The 16392-nt window shown below is 49.0% G+C and overlaps 1 long non-coding RNA gene across 27 annotated transcripts in view; it reads right to left on the bottom strand.

Annotated features, from left to right (window-relative positions):
- Positions 1 to 16392, bottom strand: part of LOC118665031 — a 147774-nt gene that overhangs the window by 117377 nt on the left and 14005 nt on the right. The window contains exons 3-4 of one of the 27 annotated variants that reach the window (XR_004970495.1): positions 14437 to 14558; positions 10373 to 10642 (exon numbers count right to left, since the gene is read on the bottom strand). The exons of the other annotated variants lie outside the window; for them this stretch is intronic. This is a non-coding gene — a long non-coding RNA (uncharacterized LOC118665031). The remainder of the gene's footprint in view (positions 1 to 10372; positions 10643 to 14436; positions 14559 to 16392) is intronic. 27 annotated transcript variants of the gene reach the window in all.

Genomic DNA, 16392 nt, shown 5'->3' with positions numbered 1-16392 from the left:
AAGCTGTCAGCAGATAGCAATTTGCAGATGGCATCGGAAGTTTTAGAGTCAGGACAGAGTCACAGGATGGAAGAAACCCCAGACAAAAGAATATCGAATCAAGTTATTAAACCTGCAGGGAAACTGAGGCCTAACAAGGTAAATGTCTTTTGCCCAAGGTCACAGGATGACTTTTGTTCTGGTTTTGCTGTTTGCTTTTCTTCTTCTCCAAGCACCTAACACAGTGCCTGGCATGTAGTAAGTGATCACTAAATGGTTGTTGAGTGAATAAGCAAATGGGTGAATCAGAGAGAGAATGAAAAAGGGAGTCCGCAGGAAGAGGAATGAGTGTGTGAGGCCCTATGCAATGAGAGCATGGCTGCATTTCAGTTCTCAGGTTCTGATGCCCTACAGGGACAAGGAGCTTCTGTAAGGCCAGGGACAGGGTGTTACAGCTGGAGGAGGAGGCAGAGAAAGGAGCAGCCCGGAATAGATGCCATGGGCACAGTCCTATAGAAACTCATCTTGTCCTGCCCACCTCTCCAGGACCTCTGGGCAGGCAGGCAGGAGGGAAGGGTGCACAAGATAAGGTAAAATAATACCCACCCCCCAAGAGTGGAGGAGGCCACCTAAAGTTGGGCAGGGGTGAAGTGATGCAAAATCAGGAGCTGGGGCTTGCCCACATCCAATGCAAAGGGTTTACAAAACTAGAATCCATTGTCTTCAGGGAGGTTTGTTCAGAAAGCCCCCAGCTCAAGTACCCACAAGGATCAGGCTAAGACCGTGTATGGGTAAACAGCCAGTTTGAGACAATACGGAGCGCTGGAGACTTCGGCAAAGCAGAGCCAGCACACTCCATCAAAAGGGGGCTGCCTCAGCTCTGTCCCTGGTTACCAGCCTTTCCATGCCTGCTGGTTTTTCAACATAACTTCAAGTTCTGGATTTTATGAGAAATATCCTAAATTTCGGAAAGTAAAACCATTTTTAGAAAGATAGGGCAGGACAGGAAAACATGCCCTTGGGCTCCTGTTCTTTGAACCGGAGCTTGCCAAGAATAGAAGGTGGGAGAAAAATAGGGAGCATAGACCAAGAGGAAGAAACATAAAATGCAAAGATTTTTTTTAAAAAAAATGAAAATAAACACGGCCAAAGCCTTAGGACGCAATGGGAGATGCAGGAGAAAAGGCTGGAGGGAATGATAAGAAAGGTCCTGAGGGTCTTGGATGACCTTTACCTACAGGCAAGTGCACAAGAGAATACCTTGGTGTTTCTCCTGAGGGTTACACATTGAGTCCCTACTATGTGCTAGGAATTCTTCTAAACATTTTCTGTTTTTTGTGTATTTGTTACCTCTTTCAATCGGCAAGACAACTTTAGGGAATCGGTACCTCATTTTGCAGATGAGGAAACTGAGGCATGGGGAGGTGAAATAACTTGCCCAAGGTCACCCAGCTAGTAATGGTCAGGATCAGAATTTGAACCAAAGCTCCTTGAGTCCATAGACGAACCCACTATGACCCCTAGGGAAAAACTCCAACCCTCTTTAAATTGAGGCACTTGTCATCTGTTGAGCATTGTAGAAATGTACAACGGTGCTAGGATACATGGAATTTACTTTGAAATAAGCCTTCTTGGGGAAAATTTAAAATAGAGTGGCTGAAATATTTCAGAGAGACTCCCCCCTCTTGATTGAACAGCGTATATGAATCCTGCCAGGAAACAGTCTACACTAAACCCTTGGGGTTGGCAACATATCTTGATCCAGAAATAGTGCCGTGCCCAGTCATTCCCAAAGAGGACTCCTGGCCGCCTGATGCCAGGCGGAGAGGTGACATCTTAGCAGTCTGCAGAATAGTGCTCAGGACACTCAACAGGACCCAAGCTCGGGCTTCCCGGCTCTCACAGTACCCAGGGAACAAACTGCCTGGTTCCTGCTTTCTCCTGCGCATCTGTCTAATAGAAGCCTGTGTGGGTGGCAGAATGATTGTCGTTGTAACCCAACAGCAAGCTTGGGTGGCACCAATTAACCTTCATCAACCTTCACCTATCAGAAGGGGCAGTAGCATTGTGCTGCAACCTTTTGGCTCAACTCAGCTCACAGCTGATGTTCCTGTTACAATAAAAATGACTGCTCAGGACATTCCAGGATAAAGGCCAAGTTCAGGACCCCCAGTGACTCCAGATCGCTGCTTCTCCCAGAAAGGTGCAGGTACCCCTGTCCTTTGCAGCTGGGAACATAGAGGGAGGGGTGCAAGTGAGTTCACGTGGCCCCAAAATCAGGTCCCTCCTCCCAGCTGTTCCCATTTGGATCCTGAGTCAGATAGAGAGCCCATGGGAGAGGGTAAGCATTCATCACTTTAATCCCCTGGCCTCACAGGGGGTAAGAAGCAATTAATCTCACCAGGGGAATCAGACTGGTTGAAATGAGAGGAAATGGGGGCCAAGGCTGGGAGGGGGCTGCTGATTGGGGCCAGAGCGGGTGGAGTGTTGATAAGACCTGGCTTCCAACTGAGAGCCAGCTGGAGCCAGATGGGCCCAGCAGTGGCAGAGATGACCAGAATGAGACCATCTCCCTCCTCAACCCACCTGACACCCAAGGTCCCTGCCCATCCAACACAGAAGATGCAAGTTCAGTAAATAGGACCAGGCCATACATGCCCCCAAGGCACAGAAGGAAGCCCTCACGAGGGAGAGAGAGTACATGGGCAGGACCTGCTTTTCACTCCTGTGCCCCCTCAGTTTGGTGGCTGGTAAGTTGTAGCCATAAGAACACACTCGGGAAAGGGATGGGAGAGGCTGGTCTTCACCTGGAGCTGCTCTCCTTCATTAACAAGGGCACCTTCTTTTGTTAAATTGACACCGAATAATCTAGCCTGAGCCCCTGACAAACCAGCAGCTAAGGCCGTGTCCCCGGGGCTGGCCTGTCCTGGAGAGGCCAAACGGGTTCTCTGGGGGACTTTGTCTCTCCTGGGTGATTTCTCAGGATATTGTGAGGAGCCTGAGATGAACGGCCCCCAGATCAGCCATAGAGAAGAGTCCAGGCTGCTGGGGGACCTCTGGAGCCCTTGAATCAATAGCCGTCCTCCACCCACCCCACCCCCAGGTGGGTTCCTGGCCTAGAGAGCAGAGACCAGCTTGGCCCTGTGCCCTGGCTGTGTGGCTGTGCGCATGTGTGTGCGGGGCTGGTGTGTGTCGTGGGGTCCCCTGTGAGCATACGGGACTTGTGTGTGCCTGGGGCATGTGTGTGCTTTGGGTGCACTATTTACGTAGCAAGTGTGTGGTGGGCCCGGGATCTGGATAAACATCCTCCTTGGAAGGCAGGAAAGGGTGGTTAATTGGATCTCTCTAAGGGCCTGGGACGAGGGGGAAACGCAGGAACCCCGCCAGGCCTTGCCCCACGCTCTGGGTGGAGGACTTCAAAGAGGAAGCCTGCCTTTCCCTGCCCCTCGCTGACTTCTCACCTCCTCCCTCCCTGCTCCCCGCTCCAGCCCCCTCACTCCTCAGGTTTGCTTTGAACTCCGCAGCTTCAGAACTCACCCAGGGCAACAGGGCCCTTTTCTCCCTCCCCAAGAGGCAGCTGTGTCCCTAACAGCTGGCCGAGCTATCAGAGGGAAAGGGGAGGGAGGGCCCCGGGAACAGGGGCAGCCCAGCCCACTCTGGGATTCTGCTCCCCGCCCCAGCCCAGCCTCACACACTCACACACTCACAAGTCCTATTTTGGCAGCTTATCTGACCAAAAACAAATGGCCAGCTGCCTTCTGACAATTAAAGCAGACCCCCCTCCGCAGCTCCTTCTCCCCTCCCCACTCCCCCTCCTCACTCCCCCTCCCCACCCCCACCCCATCCCCACCCCCACCATTTGGTGCTCCAAACTCCCAGGCCATCCATCCTCCCAGCACTGAGACCTCCCTGAGCTCTGCAGACAGCAATTGCGGGGAAACCCGCTGGCCTGGGAGCCAGTTCCCTCTTGGCTACTAATCCATTCAATGAGCAAATGTTTACTGAGCAGCTACTATGGGTCAGACCCCTTTGGAGGCACTGGGCACACGCAGAATGAATTGTGTGAGCAATTCAGACCATGGCCCTGATCTGCACGACCATTCCAGAGGTGGAGAAGAGACAAAATAGTAAAAGCCTGAACTCAGTGACAGAACGTTAAACTGGATCAAGACACAGACAATCAGAGGAAAGGGGGTGCTGCAGACAGAATAGATCACCAGAGTGGGGGCCTCCTAGGAGTCACTGGCATCCTAGCTTTGCTGTGTCACCCTAGCCAGGTCCTTCTCTGAGCCTCAGTTTCCCTATCTGTACATGAGGACATTGACAGCAGGGCTAGCTTTATGTTATTCTGGGAACTGTGGCAGTGGCTCCCAGAAGTGGTTGGAGAAGTGGATTTCTTACTGAAAAGGTCAAAAGAGGGAGGCAAATGGACTCTCGGGGGAGCAGGTCGGTGATGGTAGGATCGGACCGGATCCGTTCTCTCCACATGGCCTCAGCCCCATCTAACCCGTTGTTTGTTGGACTGTGAACCACGGGAGTCTGGAATGAACCCCTCTCGTGCCCTCACTCACCATTCCCCACCCCCACCCTATTAGCACAGCACCATGTACATAGTAGACCTATAAGAAATGCGTGGGACCACGTGGCTGCAGGCAGCAGGACCAGGTCTCTGTACCCTCAGAAGCAGGCAGAGCTTTCTTCAGGAACACCTGGATGGGGCTAGTTTCCTATGACGTAGAGCAGGAAAGATTCCTCAAGGTCACTGAGACCATTGACTCCCAAGCTGAGGTCGGAGAGTAAGGGGATGGGGGAGCATGGGCCAGCATCAGCATTTCATAAGACTTTTTTGAAATGGCACGTTCCGCCGCCCCCCTAGTGAGCTCACGCCCTCTAAATGTCAGTGCCCGCTTGGATCTCCAGCTTGATTTCCCAGCTTGGATTTTCACACCTGGATGTGGGGACACTGGATACTCCATGCTGCTCAGGGTGCCTGCGATGAATCCAAACTGAGATGAGTTCATGATTATTTAATACATGGAGTGGGCTAGATAAACAGAGTCCTTGCAAAGTGACAGCCCTTCAGTGGCGGGAGGACAGGACAGCCAGCAGGGTGGCATTTGCGCGCATAGAGGTCGCAGCCACCCATCTGTTCCACAACTGACTTTACTGGAAAGTGAGGCCGAAGGAGGGAAAGGGAATCCATGCAGGTGTCCCCATCCGATCAAGCACTCTGTCGCCTGCCCCACTATGTCTTCCCATCCCGTCCCCAGAGGCCAGACCAGAGGAAGCCATTTTCTGCGGAGCTCTGGCCTTTGTTAGGCTGGGAGGAGCGGCTTCGGCAGGAGGCCACCAGGACAGGAAGCCGAGCAGAGGCCGGAAGGAGGTCAGGAAAAGGCAGACAGGATCCTGGCCCCACTCACACCCTGCCCTACCAGCCTTCAAGAGAGCTACATGGTGTTTCCAAAAATATTTACAGTGAGTCTTCAGAGTGAGTCTAAATTAATGAGGTACTGTATCAGTGCTGACAATGGGAGGATGTGAGTCTGGGCCCTCCAGGGGAGAAGACCAACGCAATTGGCACAGAAGCTGCCCCGGGCCACAGGAGCTTGGGGAAAGCCAGCCCTGCACTGCTGAGGGAGGAAGCCAAGGCCTCCACCTGGGGCCAGAGCAGGTACTGGAGGCACACTGCGCTGTCCAGGCTGCACAGAGCACACCCGCCCCCGGAGTGGGACCACATCCTAGACCAGCAGTTCTCAACCTTCTGGCCCTTTAAATACAGTTCCTCATGTTGTGACCCAGCCATAAAATTATTTTTGTTGCTACTTCATAACCGTAATGTTGCTACTGTGATGAATCGTAATGTAAATATCTGATATGCAGGATGGTCTTAGGCTACCCCTGTGAAAGGGTCGTTCGACCGCCAAAGGGGCCGCGACCCACAGGTTGAGAACCGCTGTCCTAGACCCTCACAACTGCAAAGAGCATTGTCAACCTGCCTCCTCACCCCAGCCCAGCACAGAAATCTCCTCTATTGCCCCCCAGCCTCAGGGTCACCTGGGGGTCTCTTGAATAACTCTATTGACCAGACACTCACTCCTGAGCCTGGCAGCCCATTCCCATTCCAACTGAGGGCATCACTGCTCATTGAAAAGTATGACCTTCAACAGGGCAGAGTGGTTCAGAGCACAGGGCTACCACTCATAAGTCACGTTGCCATGGCAATGAGCCAATCATTTCAAGCCTTAGTTTTCTCATCTGTATAATGGGAGTCATTATAGTATCTACCATTTGGGGTTCATAGGAGGATTCGACAAGACAGTAGAGGTAAAGTCCCCAACATGGAGGGGATGTCACATGGGCATTGCCTTCCTGTATACTAACAACAAAACTTCAGAAAAAGAAATGGGGGCGGGGAGAACAATTCCTTTGCAATTGCAAAAAATAAAATACTTAGGAATAAACTTAACAAAGAGCATGAAAGACCTACATATTGAAAATTACAAAGCATTATTAAAAGAGATTGAAAAGGGCACAACAAAAATGGAAAAATATCCTGTGTTCATGGATTGGAAGGAATCAACATAGTTAAAATGGCCATATAGTTAAAATGGCCATATTACCCAAAGCAATATACAGATTTAATGCAATCCACATCAAAATCCCAATGTCATTTAAAAAAAAAAATAGAACAAGAAATCACCACATTTGTATGGAACCACAAAAGATCATGAATAGCCAAAGCAATCCTGAGAAAAAAAGAGCACAGCTGGAGGTATCATGCTACCTGACTCCAAATTATATTACAGAGCTAAGATAATCAAAACAGCATGGTATTGGCAGAGAAACAGACACACAGATGAACTGAACTGAATAGCGAGCCCAGCTATAAAACCACATGTACCAGTATATGAACAGATAATTTTCGATAAAGGAGCCAGAAACACACAATAGAGTAAAGATAGTCTCTTCAATGAATGGTGCTGGGAAAACTGGAAAGCCATATGCAAATGAATGAAACTAGATTATAGTTTGTCCCCATGTACAAAGGTTAATTCAAAATAGATCAAAGACCTAAGTATAAGACCCAAAACAATAAGTTAGATAGAAGAAAATATAGGTACCAAACTTATGGACCTTGGTTGTAGAGAACATTTTATTAACTTGACCCCAAAGGTAAGGGAAATAAAGGCAAAAATAAATGAATGGGACTATATCTAACTAGAAAGCTTCTGCACAGCAAAAGAAGCTGACAACAAAACAAAGAGGCAGCCAGCCAGATGGGAGATGATATTTGCCAACAGTAGCCCCAACAAAGGTTTAATTTCCAAAATATATAAAGAACTCGTAAAACTCAACACCAAACAACCCGATCAAAAAGTGGGCAGAGGATCTGAAAATACACCTCTCCCAAGAAGACATACGAACAGCCAATAGATATATGAGAAGATTAGGGAAATGCAAATCAAAACTTCAATGAGATGCCACCTCACACCTGTTAGAGCGGCCATTATCAATAAGGCAACCAATAACGAGTATTGGAGAGGTTGTAGAAAAAACATTAATTGCTGGTGGGAATGTGCATTGGTACAACCATTATGGAAATCAGTATGCCGATTCCTCAAAAAATTAAGAACAGAGTTTCCATAGGACCCAGCAATCCCTCTCCTGGGAAGATACCCGAAAAACCCGAAATCATGTATTCACAAAGGTATATGCACCCCTATGTTCATTGCAGCATTATTCACGGTGGCCAAGACATGGAAACAACCAAAATGTCCTGCTATAGAGGACTGGATAAAGATGTGGTACATATACACAATGGAATACTACTCAGCCATAAGAAAGGATGGAATACTGCCATTTGCAACAACATGGATGGGCCTTGAGAATATTATGCAAAGTGAAATAAGTCAGTCAGAAAAAGCTAAGTGCCATATGATTTCACTCATATGTGGGACATAAAACTGAACTCGTGAACACAAATAGCAGTGTGGTGGCTGCCAGCGGGGAGGGGGTCCTAATATCTGATGACAGGAGATTTGACTTTCAGTGGTGGGCATACGGTGCAAAACACAGATCTTATAATATAGAAACCCACACCTGAAACCTATATGGCCATCTAGACTAATGTCATCCCAATAAATTGAATTATATGCATATTGGATAGATTTATCCTATTTACATGTGTTAATTTGGATTTATTGATTATATTTCTATTGATTGCATGTCAAAATATACTTTGGATATATGGGGGTAAATAAAATTATTATTAAAATGAATTTTACCTGTTTCTTTCACTTTTGTAGTGTGACTACTAGAAAAAATGTATACATATATAGTTCCCTATATATCCTTACTGTGCAGCCCTGTACCAAAGGGTCAGATCTAAGCTTTAAGACGTTCACCCTGGAGGCATCTTTGAGGGAGGGCTGGAATGGAGAGGCCCACTAGGAAACAGATGCCATTGTCCAGAATTGTATGAAGGGGAAGACTTGGATTTTTTTGTGACAAGGTAGAATCCAGAAGGGATGTGCTTTTTCATGTCCCTCAGCTCAACTGCTAAATAAACACAAAATTACTAGTAACAGGCAATGCTTATCACACCCTGACCACCCTGGTAGGTCAAGGTTATCAGCACTGCACAAGCCACACCTGACGAGCTTTTTCCCCAATGTAATTCTCATCAAAAAAAAAAATCTCCTAAAAGTCTCATGAGACCACTTGTTATAATTCCCATTTTACAGATGAATAAACTGAGGTTTAGAAAGTTATATCACTGGCTCAGGAACATGTGACTTACAAGTAACACGGAGAGGATTTGAACCCATGACTTTGATTCCAGAAGCATGAGAGCCAGGATATACTCTCTGGGCTGCTTCTGCAAGCAAATGGGACGGGCTAGCATGTCCCAGAAGGGGAACATCAGAGAAATCCCCCCCGCACCCCCACACAGGGAGCCTGTTCTCTCCTGCACTGCAGCATTAGCCCAGCTATGAATGGCCTGTTTGCACCACGAGTTTGAGTAAGGAACAATTCACCTAGAGCTGTGGTCTGGGGTTCACCAGAATCACAGGAATCAATTGCTCAAAGATGACTTCCAAGACCAGCATGCTCTGCGATGACTATAAGATTCAACCAACAGAAACATCAGGTTTCACAGCCTGGTCCTGCTACTGTCCCTCTCCAAGCCTTGGTTTCATTGACTAGAAAATGGGGGTAAAAATAAGCAGCAGTGGTCAGAACTAGAGACACTGGAGGGAAAGGCAGGTCTGTGCCTGGCACAGGGCAGTTGCTCAGAAAAAACTGCCTCTGACAATAGCTCGTTGAGTCCCCATGATAACCCTCTGGGGTGGAGGGTTTGAGCACGATTTAATGGGAATGATAATTCTCAGTTTTCAGATGCGGAACCTGAGGCACAAAGACATTAAGAAACTTGTCTAAAAAACGAAAGAAATTTGTCTAAGTCCCTAATTTCTAAATATTAGAAGTGGGATTCTAACCTAGGCTGGCTGGTTCCAGGCTCTGAATCTTATCCACAGATGATGCTGAACACTTCGTAAAGCCTTTCTTTTCTTTTTCTTCTTTTTAAATGACACTTTTTATCTTAGTTTCTTGAGGGATGAAAGGTACCTGCTCTACCTGCCAAAGACTTTTATTTAAAAACATATTTCATTGATTTTTTTACAGAGAGGAAGGGAGAAGGATAGTCAGAAACATTGATGAGAGAGAAACATCAATCAGCTGCCTCCTGCACACCCCCCACTGGGGATGTGCCCACAACCAAGGTACATGCCCTTGACCGGAATCGAACCCGGGACCCCTCAGTCTGCAGGCAGATGCTCCATCCACTGAGCCAAACCGGTTAGGGCCTGCTAAAGCCTTTGATAGCAGCCAATGGGATAGTCACATAGCTGCCTCTGTGTGGGTACTGGCCATTGCCAAGAAAGCACCAGGCAGGTGACTGCTGTGACGACTCAGGGCCTCGGGGTGCTTGGGGAGATGAAAATAAGCACTGGACCACCACCAGCAGCAGCAGCACCACCACCACCACCACCACCATCCCGCACCCCAGTCCCTGCCAGACAGAAGCCCAGAGCTGCCTCCTGAGGTATATCCTGGGCTCACTGGTGGCTGCTATGCTTCTGACCGCTGGGCAATGCTGCCCTCTGGTGGAGACAATCAGGCATTCAGCCTTGACCTTCCTGAGCCCCACTCCCAGGACTGGCTTCCAGGCCTTGCCTTGGGGGCAGACACCCCACAAGCTCAGTCCCCAAGGGGACCCCAGTAAGCCAGACCTCTCCATCCTCTAGGTTCCCTTGACATCTGGGATTGCCCATCCCGGAATCTTTCAGCTGTGGGGCTGTGCTAAGAACCCTTAGCAAAGAGAGCTCACCCCAACAGCTTGGGTCCCCAGTCTCCTTCAATCAAGCACTAGGCCACTGCACCCAGCTCCGTGTTCTGAGCTGTGTATTCACTCCTGAAATGTGGTTGCATTGCACTGGAATCATCCAATACTATATGATGGCACTGATACAGGAAGTGTTCCTGTCATTTTTCTGTTTGTGTGGTACAGGAGGAAAAATGAGACATTGGCTCATCCCCAGTATTATTCACGACTCTTCCTCACGCACGTCATTCTGTAAAGACACACCTGAAAGAGAAACTGGAACTCTGTTTTATTAAGGGAAATTATGGACTAGAAAGAGGCTAATGAATCTTTTTTTAAATGCACTTTCAATTGATAAGAAAAAGTTGACAGTCAAGACCCTGGAAACAAGAATCTCATTGCTGAGCACTCAGCGCCCCCTTGTGGCTGCTCTCATAACAGCAACCCCAGCCTCCACTCAGCTTACCCTCATTCACCATTGAAGACTCATTGAGAATTTATCAGCACCTTGTATCTCAATGAACTTTGTAATGAAATCTCTCCCACTACCTCCATTAATTTTAGCATAAAAAATGGTGGGAAAACAGATGAATGGGCCCGAGCAATAAATGTGAATGTACAAGTATTCTTTATTCATAACTGTCCAAGATATTCTAACCTTAGCCCTGGGATCCTAAAGGCCACGTAGAGATTTAACTAATTATCTCTTTTAAAATGTGTGTGTGCTATTTCTCTTCTCTACCTTCTCTCCCTGGTAAGATACCTTTCTATTTCTCAGGCACCAGCTACTCTGACTGGGCAGGTACGCTTCAGCGGGAAGAGGTAGGGGACAGAGAACACAGCCAATGAGTGTCCCAGCCAGGGCTGGGGCTCCAGGCTCCTGGGACTTGCCCACTTATGAACATTGGTTGCATTTGTCCTTTTGTGGGGAACCTGTGCTAAGTTCAAAGACCAATTAAAATACTACCTAAGCCTCCACCTTCAAAAGAATGAGAGCCTTGTGAATGCATTTCTAATGACATCAAAATGTGCTAACTGGTGACATCAAAAGTAAAGCTGCAACCGTGGGAAATATTACACAGGAGAGTTATATCCACAGCCAGTTTCAGAGTCTGACTCTTTTGGGCTCTAAGGAGTGAAAAGATACGACCCCCTCCATAATCATTTAAAAATAAACAGAATAGAAAAATAAGTAATAAAATCCCCCAAAAGTTGTCTCTTTCCCATTGTGACTTTTTTGAAATTATTCTATATTTAAAAAAATCAAAAAACATATTTTGAAAAATTAGGACTGACTCTGTTTCAATAATGCCTGACATAAAAAACACATACTTAGTCTGCCTATTGGTGAATCCAGCTCCTGGATACATATAAGATAAGGCTTTGTCCTTATCATTTAGGTATCCAGAAAATCAAGAAAACTTCCCTGAGAAAACGACAGCCCCTCTGAGAGCTTCAAGATGAGAAGGCGGTGGGGGAAAGGAGGACAACCAAGTAAAACTGGGCAGAGGACGTGCAAAGATCCTGAGGCAGCCTGGAGCTTGGGAAAGCAACGGCCGGAGGGAAACAGGTAAGGCTGGAACAGGACAATAGGGACTGTGTTACAATAGGAGGCTGCGGCTGCGCCACCTTGAGGAGTTTTGTCCTTCTCCTCCAAGCAATGGAAAGCCGTGGAAGGGTTTTGATTAACAGGGCATGGTGACAAAATCCAGGTGGTGTTACAGAAAAGCCACACTGGCTGTGTGTGGAGAACGGAGAGGAAGGAGGACAAGAGTTCAATTAGAGACATTAGTCGCCACGAGAAATGATAGGAGCTTTGACTGAGGATGTGGCGGTCAAAATAGAGAAAAGTGAATCGATTTCAGAGGTACTTTAGATTGGGTGCAAGTACCAGGCAAAAGGAGATGTCAGGGTGCCTCTTAGGTTTCTGGCTTGCTGGAACGGAATGAATAGGGGTGTCATTCATGGGGACAGGGTGTGGCAGAAAGTGTAAGTGAACCCCAGGATCTATTTTCTGCTTCTCGCTTTAGTGATGGCATCAGAGTCCTCTCGTGGGCCGCTTGAGATCTTCGCCGGCTCCTCTACCTCTTGCTCCAGCCTCGCGCCTTGCGAGGGCTCTGGTGGGCCCGAGCGGAGGGCGTACAGTCTGACCTCTGACCCAGGCCAAGCCTGTTCCCCTCCCTCTCTGGGGCTTCCCTGTTGATATCACTGGGGCCCACATCCTTGCATGGAAATACAGAAAAACCAACGAGTTAGCACCCCGGGGGACAAACTTTTGACCTGCATTCTCTCCCAAAGGGCAGGTTCTTAGGGAAAGTTCACACAACTGGACGTAGTCATGCCACCGGTTGGGCGATTCATAGTTGCATCCTCCCACCTCTCTCCCTCCTGTCTACCTGCTCCCCTAACCTTCCTTTACGAAACCTTCCTCACTCTTCCTTTACGAAAACAATCGCACTGAGGAAGTGTCGTAGTTTTGTGGTGCAAAAATACTTACTGCCACTCCCGGACATCTGCCTCGGCCATGTGACTTGCTCAGGCCAAGGACATGGGTCCCTTCCAGGCAGAAGTTGGGGTCCCAGTGCTCTGCCAAGAGATTCCTTCTGACCCCCACCCCCACCCCCCCGCCAATTTAAGCTGGTAACATCCTTCCAGACACAACTCCCCCATCTCCTACCGCTAACCAGCCCATCCCCCCACACACTCTGGAACACCCGCTCCCTCCTTCCAACCTACACCAATCATTTTCTTACAAATTACTTGGCAGGGAGTTAATGTGCTGCCTGTCAGCCTCTCTCCTGTGGTGCTTTGAGGCCTGTCTAAATCTCATTATTAAAACATTTATACTTTTTTTTCTAACGTCCTTACACAGGCGCATAGAGCAGCACATTGCTTAGCGCAGGTTAATTCCAGTCAAGCAGAACGGCCTTGTTTATCTTACGGCCTGCCCACCTCCAACCACCTTTTGACCTAAGAGGAAAAGTGTCCATTTCCTCTCGCTGGACCTAATCGTTCTGTTATGAAAAGCAACCTCTTGGCTTCGGAGGCCTCGCCCTGGCTCGGGATTTTAGGGGAGAACACAATAGACCGGCCTTGCAAGGGCTCCCCTCGCTGCCTCTTCTGCTGTGGTCCTCACCCTCAAAAGCCCCGTAGCCCTTGCACCCCACACCCCTCAGGGGAAGTGTGGGTAGCTATGGAGGAGAAAATTGTGTCTGGAGCATCGGCTCCTTCCAACCTCCTGACCAAGTCCTCCCCTCTCACCCTTCCCTGCGAACATTTTCGAAGATTCGGTGGAAAAAAGAAAAGCAACGAGAGAAAGTGTTATCTGCTGAGTACCCGCCGTGCCGGCTTTGGGCCAGGAGTGGCGCACAAGCGCATGTGAGCCTCAGCGGTTCTCAACCTGTGGGTCGCCAACAATGAACACACACCCTGCATGTCAGACATTTACCTTACGATTCATAACAGCAGCAACATTACAGTGATGAAGTAGCCACAAAAATAATGTTATGGTTGGGGGTCACCACCACAGGAGGAACTGTATTTCGGGGTCGGGGCATTAGGAAGGTTGAGAAGAACCCGGCAGGTGAGTGCTCCCCATTTTCCAGACAGGAAGTGCCGGAGATCACTCCGCAGCGATGGCCAGCGTCCCCTGGTGTGTGGCAGCCCTGGGGCCCTGTCTGTCTCCTCTGAACCAGCCTGCTCTGTGGTCCTGGTCCCCGTCACACACGGAGAACGGCGAGGCCCGCAGAGGGTTCCACCGGCACGCTCCAGTCCTCCCGCTCGGGCTGGCCGACTTGGCACCGCCCAGCTGGCAGGGGCATGCTCATGCCAGGCGGCTGCATAATCAGAGCCTAAGCCTTAACCACTATCATTTTAAAGATTCTTATTCACAGTTATTTCAGCTAATTAAGCCTTGAGCGCTGGCCAGCTCGGCTTGCGTCTCAGACAGGGAAGGCAGGCGCGCTCTTGCTGGGGAGGCTGAGCGCAGAACTGGCAGCTTGTGAGGACTGAGGGCCTGGCGAGGGGGCAGAGGGAGCTGGGAGGGGCGCTCCACCTCCACAGCCACCTACCTCCAGGGGACACGAGCGTTCTGGTCCCTTCCGTGGGAAAACCCTCCGACTTCTGTCACCTCTCAGGAATGGGCAGCCTTCCTCCATAGGGCCAGCAGGGAGGAGCAGGACTGGCTTGAAGCCTGGGGTGAGAGCCAGGAGCAGTGAGTTGGAGTCCAGGCAACCTGGCTTAGATGTGAGGGTTAGAGAACCCCCCAGCCCGCCCCCGCCCCTGCCCAGTTCTCTTCGTATAGCCCCGTGATGGCGAACCTTTTGAGCTCGGCGTGCCAGCATTTTGAAAAACCCTAACTTAACTCTGGTGCCGTGTCACATATAGAAATTTTTTGATATTTGCAACCATAGTAAAACAAAGACTTATATTTTTGATATTTATTTTATATATTTAAATGCCATTTAACAAAGAAAAATCAATCAAAAAAATGAGTTCGCGTGTCAGAGGTGAGGGAGAAAATGTCATAGGTTCGCCATCACTGGTATAGCCTAATGCTGTGCCAGTCGAGACACTAGCCTTGAGCCAAAGGTAGATATTTAAATGCAAATTTTAATTAATTAGATTTAAATTAGATTAAGATGCCGGTGCCCCTGTCACACAAGCCACATTTCGAGCACTCAGCAAGGCTGCTGTATTGGGCAGGGCAGTTAGAACACCACCCTTATCACGGAAAATTGCACTGGCCAGCACCGCCCTGGGACAGGGAGGAGCACCATCACCCACTCAGGGATGCAAATCCCACACTGGGGTTTACTGGCATCCTGGCCTCTTTACACTCAGTTTTCTCATCTATAAAATGGGAATGACAGGGCTCACAGAGGTGTTGTAGAGGCTAAGTAAGAAGTACGTGTCTCAAACACTAGCTGTGGATTGCAGGCTGCAGTGAGTCTTTGGGGCCGTGTAGCCACACTGACACCAGGCTTGCGTGTCACACGGCAACGTCACAATTGCTATCTCCTTTGTTTTATGATCACTCTCTGGGGCAGGCGGGGCTTGAAGATCAGCTGAGCCATTTCATAGAAAAACAACCCAGAGGTCACGTGATTTCCCAACTGCCTGGCGGAAGTAGGATTTGAACTAAGTTAATAATTCAACTAACGTGTCTGGATTCTTTCATGCCCAATGTCTTGAAACGCCATGAAATGTCCTACTTCAGCCTTAGCCGAACCTCATGAGGTCAGGAACCCTCCTCCATGTTAAGAGTGAGTCCCTGAGAGGAAAGCAAGCCCAATGCTCGCTAGCAGCTCCGCAGCATTCACTCTGGGCCAGGCGCGGTTCTGAGCACTCGTCCAGTCTCCACAAAAACACAGTGGCGCAGGTACACTTAACGGTCTCCATTTTAGCGATGAGGAAGGCGAAGCACAGAGAGGGTAAGTAAGCTTCCCAAAGTCACACAGCAGGGAAGTGGTGGGGTCCAGACATGAGAACCCAGGAAGGCTGACTCCAACCTGGTTTGCCAGATCTCACACTTCACTCACCCACACCCCAGTTCAGGTGAAGGAAGCAGGGGGACGGCAAAGTCCCTTAGCTCCAAGGGCCTCTGTTTTTCTCTCCCTCTGTCTTCTATCGCCTGTGCTCCGGGAGAGGAGAGTATAGGCTCTTCCTAAGGGGCTGCAGGAGGAGGTTTTCTGTTCCTCTCACTCTCACCCTGTATTCGTTTGCTCGAGCTGCCATCACCAACACCACAGACTGGGGAGCTTAAACAACAGACGTTAATTTTCCAGGAGTTCCGAGGCGAGAAGTCCAAGATCAAGGTGTCAGCAGGGTGGGTTCCTCCGGAGGCCTCTCTCCTTGGCTTGTGGATGGCTGCCTTCTCCCTGTGTCTTCCCATGGTCTTCCCTCTGACTTGTCTGTATCCAAGTGCCCTCTTCCTTTAGGACACCGGTCATATGGGTTAAGGCGCACCCTTAAAACCTCATTTAAATGTATGACCTCTTCAATGACCAGATCTCTGAAGGCCACAT

Source organism: Myotis myotis, unplaced genomic scaffold, assembly GCF_014108235.1.
Source record: "Myotis myotis isolate mMyoMyo1 unplaced genomic scaffold, mMyoMyo1.p scaffold_m19_p_10, whole genome shotgun sequence".
NCBI lineage: Eukaryota > Metazoa > Chordata > Mammalia > Chiroptera > Vespertilionidae > Myotis > Myotis myotis.
Note: the sequence above shows the minus strand (reverse complement) of the source record. Positions and strands in the feature narration are given on the sequence as shown.